This window comes from Phocoena phocoena, chromosome 2 (assembly GCF_963924675.1).
Source record: "Phocoena phocoena chromosome 2, mPhoPho1.1, whole genome shotgun sequence".
Taxonomy (NCBI): Eukaryota; Metazoa; Chordata; class Mammalia; order Artiodactyla; family Phocoenidae; genus Phocoena; species Phocoena phocoena.
In genome coordinates, this window is record NC_089220.1 from 165,533,677 (window position 1) to 165,547,107 (window position 13,431).

The 13,431-nt window shown below is 41.8% G+C and overlaps 1 protein-coding gene across 1 annotated transcript in view; it reads right to left on the reverse strand.

The window, feature by feature from the left end:
* C2H10orf67 (chromosome 2 C10orf67 homolog) overlaps positions 1–13,431 on the reverse strand; it is a 112,534-nt gene that overhangs the window by 65,409 nt on the left and 33,694 nt on the right. The gene's annotated exons all lie outside the window — the stretch shown is intronic.

A 13,431-nucleotide genomic window follows, 5' to 3' on the forward strand; every position in this document is an offset into this window, starting at 1 on the left:
ATGGGAGTTAATCTGCCAAATTCGGGGGTTCAGCACTGAATAGCCTGTGTTATCAGTAAGACGGACGATCTCTGTCTGCTGGCTCCCTGACTTTATTTTAACTGGTCCAGAACCTCAGTAGGGAAGACAAGTATTATTTATCAAGTCTCATAAATACTCCAGTAATATTTATCTCTCAAGTTTGCAAATCTAAGCAGGTCACGAAAGCTGCTTAGAATTCTACCATGATTCTTTGATGTCTTTGAGATAAAATATAAATTCTGTAGGTTCCTTTTCCTGTATCCCCTCTCACCACTTTCTCAGCCTTCTTATCTTCCAGTCATACCAAAGCACTGGCAGTTCCCTGGCTGTGCCTTGAACTTTAAACGCCTCTATGATGTCAAGTGGGCCACCTCCCTGCCTTTCTCCCATTTTCCTCAAGCTTGCCAACATTCATCATCGTTTGCTGGGGCCCAGCGTAGGCTGCCCCGAAGTGTGCCTCAATGGCATACTGATTATTTTGAATTAAAGTTTCTTAAGAAATGGGACACTCAGACCCTCCTTTCTGTCTCCGTGAAAGCAGGAAATCGATCTCCCATAAGAAAGGTGCCCTCCCTACATCTAGAGGTGGAAGGACACCCTTATCACACCCTGCCGCACTAGAGAAGGCAAGGGGGTGATCACACAGGAGAAAGAGCAGAGTTAAAGGGGAAGATGCTTCCTACAGCTTGTGTCTTGGTGAGTATGGGATGATTTATTTTGTAACTCTTTTCTTTATAGTCTTTAGTTTCTTGCCATTTCATCTAAGCAGTTTTCTCTCTCACTCTCTTTTCAACAAAAAGCCTCATTCAGGCCATTGCTCCAGGCAAAGGAATTGGTCACAATCCAAAAACATGTGTCCTGCCCTTAGCAGAAGCCCGTCATGGTTTCGTAAGTCAGAGCACAGAAAATTCAATCCCCTCCAGATACCGAAATGTTGGTGTTTCCTTGCACAGTACTGTTATTAGGACTTTAAAAAAAATTTGAAGTAAAAATCATTTAACACCTGGACAGCATTTGCTGCATTAAAATTTGGAATCGAAAGTTGTTAGAAAGGGATCTTCTATATCTCTGCAACCCTCCAGAGGTGGAAGACAATGACAATCAATACAGCAAGGCTTCTATTTTAAGAATAAATTCTTTCCCTGTTCAGAGACTATTTTTTTTTAATAAGGTTTCCTTTGTTTTAATATAAATTTATTTATTTTTGGCTGCATTGGGTCTTCATTGCTGCACACGGGCTTTCTCTAGCTGTGGAGAGCAGGGGCTACTCTTCGTTGTGGTGCGCGGGTTCTAGGCACACGGGCTTCAGTAGTTGTGGCTCGCGGGCTGTAGGGCGCAGGCTCAGTAGTTGTGGCGCACGGGCTTAGCTGCTCCGCGGCATGTGGGATCTTCCCGGACCAGGGCTTGAACCCGTGCCCCCCTGTATTGGCAGACAGATTCTTAACCACTGCACCAACAGGGAAGCCCACCGTTCAGAGACTTTTAAAAACAATTTTAGGGTTTCCCTGGCGGCAGAGTGGTTAAGAATCTGCCTGTCAATGCAGGGGACACAGGTTCAAGCCCTGGTCCGGGAAGATTCCACACGCCATGGAGCAACTAAGCCCGTGCACCACAACTACTGAGCCTGTGCCCTAGAGCCCGCGAGCCACAACTACTGAGCCCATATGCCACAACTAATGAAGGCCACACGCCTAGAGCCCAAGCTCTGCAACAAGAGAACCCACCACAATGAGAAGCCCATGCACCACAATGAAGAGCAGCCCCCGCTGGCCACAACTAGAGAAAAGCCCGCTCACAGCATCAAAGACCCAACGCAGCTAAAAATAAAATAAACAAAAACAATTTTATTATTTTACCATTTTAACAAACTCATTTTTTAACATGACAGCCTTGAAACAGATTTGGGTAATTCTGAATTGAATCTTCATCTACATTTGAGAAAGTAAAGAAGAGGACAAACCTGAAATGCTTTCCTTGAAACAAGCACTGCTACTTGCTCTCCATAAAAAGGTTGCAGTTCTGCAAAATGAACTATGAGTTGTTTGCAAGATCTCTTCAAAGTTACCAAAAAAGACACGTGAGTATTTGATGGGGAAGACATTATGGGAGAATATTTGAAGTCAACTTATAACAATTTTCCATTCCAGTAGATGATGGCTTAGCCAGAGGGGAAAAGACATGAATATAAGGCTTTTCTCCAAATATCTGAGTGAGGACACTCAGAAGAGGAGATAGTTCCATTTACCTTTCCTTCTGAACACCGATTACAGTCTCACCGAAAAGGAAGGCACTGAGATAAAAATTCAGATATTAAAATCTACATTTTTCTGCAATCCATTTGAGTTTAACTCTAGTCATTTTGCAGAGTGCCTGGGCCATAGTAAATACGTCGATAAGTGATAACTGCTTTCACTGTCATTAATTATCTCCCTAGGGAAAAGGAGGAAGTTTCCCCAAGCACTGTTACTCACAGATCTTTAACCAATGCCCTGTCACCAGTGCCACCTAAGACAAAAGAACTGGAGCCCCAGACTATGTCAGATTCAAGGAGATCAGGTCTGCGCAGAACGATGGAGGTACAGCTTATGCAGGGCTCTCTCTACTCCTCTGTATCCTTTTCTCAGGGTAAACATCCCTCCCCATCCCCCTCTTCTCCTCCAAAGTCCCCCCAACAGTCAGTTCCCTAAGGCCCTCTGACCGGCCCAGATTTCACTCACAGAAGAAAGAATACCCACTAAGAAGGTAATGACTTCATTCATTAGCCCCCAGTTAGTAAAGGAGAGGGAGGCGATCTGATTTGAGGAAATGAAATTCTGATGCTTCTATTTCAAGCACTCTGGGCATGCGGATGTGCCTAAGGCTTCTGAACAATAGGACGCATTCTCCTCTTACGGCACCCTAAGAGAGCTCTTCTACACAGAGCCCTGCAAGAACACATCAGCATCCATTCTGTACATATTCATAGGACCTACTATGCACAGTTCTGGGCTAGTCACAAATTATTCTATGTATAAAAAAAGCCTCATCATTCAGTGTAGACAGAGAACAGAATAAAGCTAAGTCTCTCTAAAATTCTCTTTAAAAGACCTGGGAGGGCTTCCCTGGTGGCGCAGTGGTTGAGAGTCCGCCTGCTGAGGCAGGGGACATGGGTTCGTGCCCTGGTCCGGGAAGATCCCACATGCCGCAGAGCAGCTGGGCCCGTGAGCCATGGCCGCTGAGCCTGCGCATCCGGAGCCTGTGCTCCACAACGGGAGAGGCCACAACAGTGAGAGGCCCGCGTACCGCAAAAAAAAAAAAAAAAAAAAAAAAAAGACCCGGGAGACCATCATCTAAAGAAGCATCTAAGTACATGCAGTACGTAAGACACAGGAAGTGAGCGTATTCCAAACGTGAAAGCAAAATTAAACCATGTTCCATGCCAAAGGGTCTGAACTGAGAATCACCTCCACCAGGCTGCCAGCCTTCATCTGCACTTCACCTTGATGCCTCTGCAAAGACACATGTCTTAGTCTAATTCAGACTCTTCAGTTTTATAAAAGTCACAGGACTCTCTTCTCTGCCAGGAGCTACATGCATCACATGGGGTGTGAGGCTGGTTATAGGTTTTCCCAATGCATTAGTGCCAAAGAACTGTGGTCCCTACCCCAATTCTGCTCCCTCCTTAGGATACACATTTGAAACCCCACCTTGACAAGGCGAGGAAGCGCCCAGTCCTTCCCCATTCAGGAATGAGGGGCAGAGTCTAAACCACTTGGGCCTCTGCAAAGGGACTTGATTCATCTCGGCAACGCTTTTCTGGGAGCATTTAAGAACCCAACCTCAGGAGTTAGATCACCTCTGTGTCATCCATTCTAGCCTGATTTTTCTTAATCTTCTCTGGTTCCCTGATCCCCATTTGGCTGTGTACACCTAACATCCATCTCAAGTCCCTCTGACTTTAACTCTTTTTTGACCTACTTTTCTGGTGCACTTTTGGCCCTCCCCCATAAATATATATTCTATTTTTACTTTATTGCCCAATGCACCAAGGCTGTAGGTTAATGACATCTCTACAATCAGCCCATCTCAAAGGACTAATTAGTCTGACCCTCTTTCCATCCAGCTGCTCCAACAAGGAATGGATTCAATAAACTATTCCAAACAAAAAGCCGTTCTTATGTTTAATGATGAATTACAGGTAGGATTCCCTTCAAATTCAGTGGAAATGATCGCTCTCTTAAGAACTATTTAATATTACTCTGCAACTTCTGTCTAGTGTAAAAAAGTGATATACATTTGAGAATTTAAGGCATGTTATAATTTTCAGTTAGTAGATGTAAATATTTAGAAAATACAGATGGGACTTCCCTGGTGGCACAGTGGTTAAGGCTCCGCACTCCCAATGCAGGGGGCCCGGGGTTCGATCCCTGGCCAAGGAACTCGATCCCACATGCAAGTCGCGACTAAGGGTTCGCCCGCCAAAACTAAGGAGATGGTGAGCCACGACTAAGGAGCCCGCCGGCCCCAACTAAGACCCGGCGCAACCTAATTAATTAATTAATTAAAAAAAAGAAAATACAAATAAATTAAGAACTGTTAAAATGAGATCTGATAATCCCACATTTGGAAATCTATCAACAAAGTGGTTGGAAACAGTAGTTATAAAAATGAGTGGTTTCACATCAAAAACATTATGCTGAATTAAAAGAAGTCAATTGAAAGAGCACATATTGTACAATCCCACTTATATGAAATAGTCAGAACAGGTAAATCCATAGCGACAGGAGTTTAGCAGTTGCCAGAGATTTGAAACAGGAGAGGAAAAGGGAGAGGGGAGAATAGGGAATGACTGTTCATGGGTACAAGCTTTCTTTGGGGGGTGATGAAACTCTTTTAAAATTAGCTTAGGGTGGTAATTCCCTATCAGTCCAGTGGTTAGGACTCGACGCTTTCACTGCCGGGGCCCAGGTTTGATCCCTGGTCAGGGAACTAAGATCCCAGAAGCCATGCGGCCAAAAAAAAAAAAAAATCAAATACGGTGATGGCTGTACAATTCTGTAAATATACTATAAGCCATTGAACTGTACACTTTAAATGAATGAATTTTATGCTGTGTAAATTATATCTCAATAAAGCTGCTAAAAATCAACAGTTTCCATGTATATCAAAATACTCAAAATATGACAAAAATTAACTCATCTTCTAAAAACATAAAATATTTAGGAATAATTTAGTTGTATGAAAAAGATATACAACCCACATAAATAAAATTATAAAACTGCATTGAGATACATGAAATAAGACATAAGTGAATCAAGAAATATTCTTGGATAGGAAGACTGATTATTGTAAATGATACAAATTTCTTCCAAAATTCATGAATAAATTTCCAAACAGTTCCATTTTAATAAAAATGCCAAGGGAGGCCGTTTTGGAGTGGAAGTAAACACAATTATTTTAAAACTTATCTGGAAAAATAAGAGATCAAAGACATTTTTGAGAAAGAGAACTAATGAAAAAAGACCCAAACTTACCAGATATTAACATATTATAACGCTAAAAACATTAAATACCAAAACAGCAATGAAGAGCTATAACACTGCATAGATAATCTTATATAGCCACAAAATAGCAGAGATAACCTTGAGATAAACCTTATTGTTGGTGTATGATGAGTGTTAATTAAACAAGGAGGCCATCAGACTGAGGTGGCTCTAATACCTTAGCAGCCTATGTAAGCAAACCCCAACCTGAACCTGTAAATGCCTCAAGGTTAAGAAATCAATACCTAAGGACAACCAGTCACAGACAGACAACGAGGCTTCTCCATAGAAGGCAAACACTTAAGCTACAGCCAGTAACCTCCTTGCTTTGCTTCTACCTTTTCTCTATAAAAGTTTTTCCCCTGACTCCTGTGTTGGAGTGCTCCTAACTACTTCTGGTTTAGTGCTGCCTGACTCGAGTCAATTTTCGCTCAAATAAACTTAAAAAAAAAAATCTGTTCTTTTTACTCATCCCTCCCCCCTTTTATTGAAATATAATTGACATACAATATTATATTAGTTTCATGTGTACAACATAGTGGTTCAATATTTGTGTACATTACCAAGTGATCATCACAGTAAGTCTAAGTTACCCTCTGTCACCGTACAAAATTATTACAATTTTATTGACTATATTCCTTATTTCGTACAATACCTCCCCATGACTCATTTATTTTTGCTCAAATAAACTCTTAAAAATGTAACATGCCTCAGTTTATCATTTAACATGAGGGAAACATCGTAAATCAATGAAAAAGGAAAAGATATTCAACAAATGACGTTGGGAAAATTGCTTATTAATTTGAAAGCTAGTGACAGTCTCCCAAACTTTTATTCCTCCAGTCTAAGGGATTTTTTTTTTTTTTTTTTTTTTTGGCTGTATTGGGTCTTCATTGCAGTGTGCGGGCTTCTCATTGTGGTGGCTTCTCTTGTTGTGGTGCTCAGGCTTCAGTAGTTGTGGCACGCAGGCTCTAGAGTGCAGGCTCGGTAGTTGTGGCGTACGAGCTTAGTTGCTCCGCGGCATGTGGGATCTTCCCGGACCAGGGCTTGAACCCGTGTCCCCTGCAATGGCAGGCGGATTCTTAAGCACTGCACCACCAGGGAAGTCCTCTCTAAGGGTTTTATATGCTCCTAAATCCCTGTGTCTGAGGGACCTAGAGTAGTGTGTTTTCTTATCTGAATCAGAGCTGATACATTTCCAAGACCAAAAGAAGCTAAATAAAGTGTAATTTTTATCAAAACGTTTTCTTTTATCTGAAAGTAAAGTACTATAATATCACACAAGAAATTGTTTTAATAGTTAAATAGATTTAAAACCTTGCTCCACAGCTGGAAAAGCACTTGTACCTGTATCCTGAACTGGTCTCCAGAGGGCAGCAGGGAGTCATTTACACTTAACCAAAAGTTACCTCTTAACTAAAAGTGTGTACTTTTTTCAACTCTTCTGTTCTTTCTTATGACTAGGCCTTAACAAACTGGGTGGCCAGGATTTGGAAGGCTGTCTGAGGTCATGGATCAAAGTGATGCCAACAAGCCAAAGCAATGATTCAAAGAATCACTTTTATATCTTTAAAATAATTCTTTAATTAGATAAACCAATGAACCACAATTAATACACTGTTGGCTAAGCATATTTAACCAGCACATGTTTATGAAACACCGATGCATATAAAGCATTTAATCCTTTCAGGGCTTTCTATCCCTAGACATACAAAAAGTATATAGAAAGGGTGATAGTCACTTATTCTGTCATATTTTTTGAGCATTTGATACACACTAAAAGTTTATCAGTGACCCAGAAATTGTTGAAGACACAAAGGGTTATAAAAGCATGTTTCAAAAAAAAAAATCATGTTATTCTGACTTACTTTGTAAACAACAAAGATTCTGGATAGATAGGTGAAATGCTTCTATAAACTGACAAAGTAAGGAATAGTTCAGCCAAAATTAAGTGAGGGCAGACATCCAGAGACTTATGCAGGACACTGAAGCTGGCCTGTACTCCAGGGCATTGCGAAACCAGGTAAATTTGAACTTTGGTTTTCACCTCTTAACAGGGCACAGAGAAAAGGCATCACATAGGTCTTCCTCAAAGTGGTGATTCCAAATAATAGGAGACCACCCCATTAAGGTTGAGACACCAAAGGGCCATCTCTTCAGCATGAGAAGGAACTAGAAGTAACCACCTTGAACCCTGTACCTCCTCCCATCCTAGAAAAAGTGAAATTTCCTCCTGTCTGGAAACTTGGCTCAAAGTATAGAGGTGGAGAAAAGTCTCTTCTGAGTTTTATAAGCATGAGATGGCCCACATTCATACATCTGGGTGGTCTAAAATGCCTCAAGCTGAGAATTAGGTTAAAGCTGTCACAGACCCAGGAGTCTCACAGAAGCAAACAGAAATCTTCTCTACAGAGACTCACCTCTATTCCAGGCCTCAAAGAGTTTCTGCAGAAATATGAGTTCACAGTCAAAAATCATGAAACCCGAAAGTAAAGGACATATCATGAGTGACAGCCAGTGCTTATTAGACCCTCAAAGATGAAAGACATGGAAATTATGAAACATGGAAGATCAATCAAGTACACTGGAATATATTTATAGAAATAACAGGACAAGTTACGGGCAAAGAGCCAGAGCCATTAAAAAATAACCAAACCAACCAAGCATAGAACTCCTAGTCATAAAAAACGTGATAAGTGACATTTTAAAACTCAATGAAAATGGATAAAATAGTAACAAAAATATGCATTCGGGTTTAAAAATATAGGATTAAAAGATACGAGAGTAATGAGATATATATTAAGCCTTTATTCCAACACATTTTTGAGTTTAAAGGATATAAAGGCCCTGGACAAATAATTCACTATATCTGACTCGAAAGGAATACAAAACCCAAATAGTCTCATAATCAGTAAGGAAATTGGGAGTACAAAATATGTCAATCAATCAGTCAACTCCTCTAGGCCCAGGTGGCTTCCCTGGCTGTTCTAAATATTTAAGGAAGAAAAAGTTCTAATTTTACACAAATGCTCCTAGGAAACAAAATACGGATAACATTTCCCAGCTCATTTTGTGAAGCTACCATAATCCTGATTCCCAAACCCAAAAAGAATAGTATAAAAAAGGAAAAGTAGGTGCTTCCCTGGTGGCGCAGTGGTTGAGAGTCCGCCTGCCGATGCAGGGGTCATGGGTTCGTGCCCCGGTCTGGGAAGATCCCACATGCCGTGGAGCGGCTGGGCCCGTGAGCCATGGCCGCTGAGCCTGCGCGCCCGGAGCCTGTGCTCCGCAACGGGAGAGGCCACAACAGCGAGAGGCCCGCGTACCGCAAAAAAAGGAGAAGTATAGCTCACCACACTGATGTTCACAGGTTCAAAATATCCTAAGCAAAAATTAACACACTAAGTTCAGGAACAAATTTTAAAAAGAAACAAACAAAAAAACACATCATGACCAAGTTGGGCTTATACAAAGAAAGTAAGGTTGATTTCACATTTTTAAAAATCAGCTAATTAATTTCACCACACTAATAGATTAAGGGGAAAAAAATCATATGGCCTCTCAATAGATGCAAAACCCCCACATTTTACAAAATTAAAATTCATTCACGATTTTTTCAAAAGTCTCTTTGCAAAAGAAATATCTATAGCAAGTATTATGTGTAATGTTGAAATACCGTATTCAGTATTGATATAAAATAAGGATGCTTGCTGTCATCACTTTTACTTAACAATTTGCTAGGTGCCCCAACAGTGCAGCTGGCAGAGATGAATGAATGAATGAAGAAATGATGTAAAATTGTAGGACAGCAAAATTTGCCATCCCCAAATGTGTCTCTTTGGCATGAGGATTAATTGGGCTGATTATTTTTAAGAAACAGAAAACTCAGAAAGCTTTTCTTGTTACATCCCCCTTAACTGCTTAAAGAATTTAAGATAAAGGGCCTGTCTCCAGAATGGAGCTATCACTAGAGATATCTGTAAAGAATATGGACTAGGTGTGCTGGGAGAAACTTGGCAGGGCCTATAGATTAGGGTCCACTCTATCCCATTGTCTCTGCAGGACCCAGCAAACATTTGTTTACCAAACATTTGCTTTTCCATCTCTATTTCCTTCCTCCCCCTTGAGGTCCCAAACCATACCCCCAACATTCTCTTTTGTCTCTAGCAGAAGATGGTATTTAAGGTGAGGGTTTCAGCCATTTTGGCAAGTTACTCAGTTTTCCTGGGTCTCTCCCATGTGTACATGTTATTAAACTTTTGTTTTCTCTTGTTAATCTGTCTCATGTCAACTGAATTCTTAGAGCAGCCAGAAGAACCTAGAATGGTAGAAGAAAATATCCCCCCCACATAGATTTATTTTAAAATGTATATGGAAGAACAAAGAAAGAGCCATGAATATTTAAGCCATCCTGAAAAAAGAAAATGAGACAATTTATCTTACCAAACACCTACAATTAAGTATTAATGTAAGCAGATGGGGTAGGGAGTCCCGGGAGAAAGAGACCCAGGCATGGCTTAAGCCACTTTGTGATCTAAGCCTGGCCACAATGCTTGCCCAGTTATTAAGGATCTAAAGGGAAGTGAGGGAAATGAAGGAACAAAGGGAGAGCAGCAAAGAAACAAGAGTTCAGCGAGAAAACAGAGTCCTAGTTCCTCCTCAAGGGATGTACATAACCATCTTACACCTGTCTTCAGTTCTGCAGGAACTAAGGCCCCCACCCAGGTGGAGGACAGAATGATGTTGACCCTCTTGACTTCAATCAACTACAGCCAGGACTCTGTCAACCTTTGCCCCAATTCTATGCTGAATTCTCCTCTGCCCAAGTCCCTTTATGAATATGCATGAACTCTTAGTTTAAACGTCCCCAATTTTGCTGTTTGGGGAGACATTGCTCTGCGAGAGATCCCCAGTGTTCCCCTTACTTGCTGCAAGTAATAAGTCCTTCCTTCTCCCAGTTTTCGGCTTGGTTGTGTCTTTTGGCTCAACACCCACCAAGAGGCAAACCCAGTTTTGGGGTAACATTAATTTTAGTGGGATTTCCCACAAGGACAGATAATCTAACGAATGGAACAGAACAAAATACCCTAAATCTGACCTACACACATACATGGAGTTCTGACATGACACATTATCTTCTGTTATTAATTTGAGAACATGGGGGATCATTATGGGGAAAAAATTAATCCCTCTTTCACATCAATACTAAAAATCAGTCCCAGTGGATTAAAGACCTGTATGTATGTAAAAGACAATAATATAAAAATCTTAGAAGACTTTAAGATATAGCAGCATTTTTAAAACAAAACACAGAACGTGGAAACCATGAGGAAAATATAGGAGTTTGACTACATTAATGTAAAAAAACCACTTTGGTTTATTAAAGAACACTGTAAGAAGAGTAAACAGGGGACTTCCCTGGTGGCACAGTGGTTAAGAATCCGCCTGCCAATGCAGGGGACACAGGTTCGAGCCCTGGGCCGGGAAGATCCCACGTGGCACGGAGCAACTAAGCCCGTGCACCACAACTACTGAGCCCACATGCAGCAACTACTGAGCCCACATGCAGCAACTACTGAATCCCACGTGCTCTAGGGCCCGTGCTCTGCAAGAAGAGAAGCCACAACTACAGAAAGCCTGTGCGCAGCAACGAAGACCCAATGCAGCCAAAAAATTAAAAAATTTTAAAAAAAGAGTGAACAAAAAACCAAGAGAAGACATGTGCAACACATAAAACAAACAAAAGATGAGTATCCAAAATATGTTTTTTAAAATACTCTTATTAACCAAAAAGAAAACAAATAAACAATGAATTTGAACAGGCACGTCACAGAACACGAAAACTGAATGGCCGATACACATATATATATATATTTTTTGCGGTACGCGGGCCTCTCACTATTGTGGCCTCTCCCGTTGCGGCACACAGGCTCCGGATGCTCAGGCTCAGCGGCCATGGCTCACGGGCCCAGCCGCTCCGCGGCATGTGGGATCTTCCCAGACCGGGGCACGAACCCACGTCCCCTACATCGGCAGGCGGACTCCCAACCACTGCGCCACCAGGGAAGCCCCAATACACATATTTTTAAAAGGGTTAACCGTATTAATAACAAGGGAAACACAAATCAGACAAAATGAAATAGTTTCATGTCCATGAGATCAACAAACATTTAAACATCTGACAATATCAAGTCTCGACAAAGAAGAGTAACAAATATTTTCATATTATGATCAGTTTGGAAGGCTCTTGGCCTTAGATAATAAATATGAAAATCCACATACTCTCCATTCCACTCTTACAAACATACTGTAAAAGCACTCTCGCACATGTGTACCTGAGACAGTACAAGAATGTTCAGAACAGAACTGTAGGAGCAAATGGCAATTTCATATGCCTCAACGTAATAAAAATTGATAAGGATTACAGATATCTTCAGGGCACTTTACTATATCTGAAATCTGTGGTCAGTGGACAGAAAACTGTAAGCCTAAACACTAACACAGGATAATAAAGGGCCAGAGAAAGACACCAACACCAAGGAGTGTCATGAATTTGTATAAGAGCTTATTTGTTTCACAAACATTTAGACTGCACTTATCATGTGCCCAACACTGTTGTACGTGCTTCACCAGCATCAGTTCATTTCATCCTCAAGACAGGCCTATGAGCTGGGTGCTAATATGATCCTCATCGGACAGATGAAGAAACTGAGGCAGAGAGGGTGAGTATTTTGCCCAAAGTCACACGCAATTAAGTGGCAGAGCCAGGATTCGAACGCAAGTAGTTTGACTCCCAAGTCCTTGTATTAAAACATACACTATGCTGACTCCTAACCATGATGCTATATTGTGCTGGCAGAACCACTACGAAGGAATTTATCCAACAAGTGCAATTAAATCCCTTATTGATGTGAGCGTAAGGATACCGTTCCAGCTATCTAGTCACTGCTGCATAACACAGCTCCCCAAACTCAGTGGCATAAAACAACTATTTCTCACGCTCACTCACTAAGGAATTAGGACAGGAGTAGCAGGATGGCACACTCTTGTTCCTTGCTAGGACCCCAGATGGCAAGACTAAATGCCTGGGGGCTGGATGACTTGAAGGCTGGGCTCAGCTGGGCCAATGGCCCCAGTACCCACATGCAGACTCTCCAAATGGCTTGGGCTCCTAACAGCATGGCAGCTGGATTCGGAAGGCGAGACTCCAGAGAGCAAACATCCCGAGAGCACAGGATGTAGTGGCAAGGCTTCTTTTGTCCCTGCCTTCGAAGCCGTGCAGCGTCACATTCTGTCTTTATGACCAAGTCACGGAGGCCCCTCAGATCCAGGGATGGGGAATTAGGCTCCACCTCTGGGTGAGGAAGAAGGTAACCTTGCGGAAGAGCAGGTGAGTGGGAGACAGTGTCAGGGTTACCTCTGGAAACACAACTGGGCCCAGAGTCACAGAGGCTGTTGAAAGGGCAATAGGTTCTGGGATATTTTTAGCCACAGGTAACTGAACAGGCAATTAACAGTGGTTTAAATTCTAAGGGGGTTTTTGTCTCATGACATAAAAAGGCCAGAGACAGGGCAAGTCCAGAGTTAGTTAGTTGCTCGGTGATGTCATCAAGGACCCCAGTGCTTTCTGTTTTTCTAGTCTGCTACACGTAGCACATCCTAAGTATCCCACTCCTTGCTTTTAGGTTGGTTGCAGCAATTCCAAGCATCAGAAGGAGACGTAATAATGTCAAACAAAGAAAAAGAGGGGTATATTTTCCCTTGAGTCTCTTTTAATTAAAAAAAAAAAAAAGAAAAGGGACTTCCCCAGCGGTCCAGTGGTTAAGACTCCAAGCTTCCACTGCAGGGGGCAGGGGTTCGATCCCTGGTAGGGGAAGTAAGATCCCACATG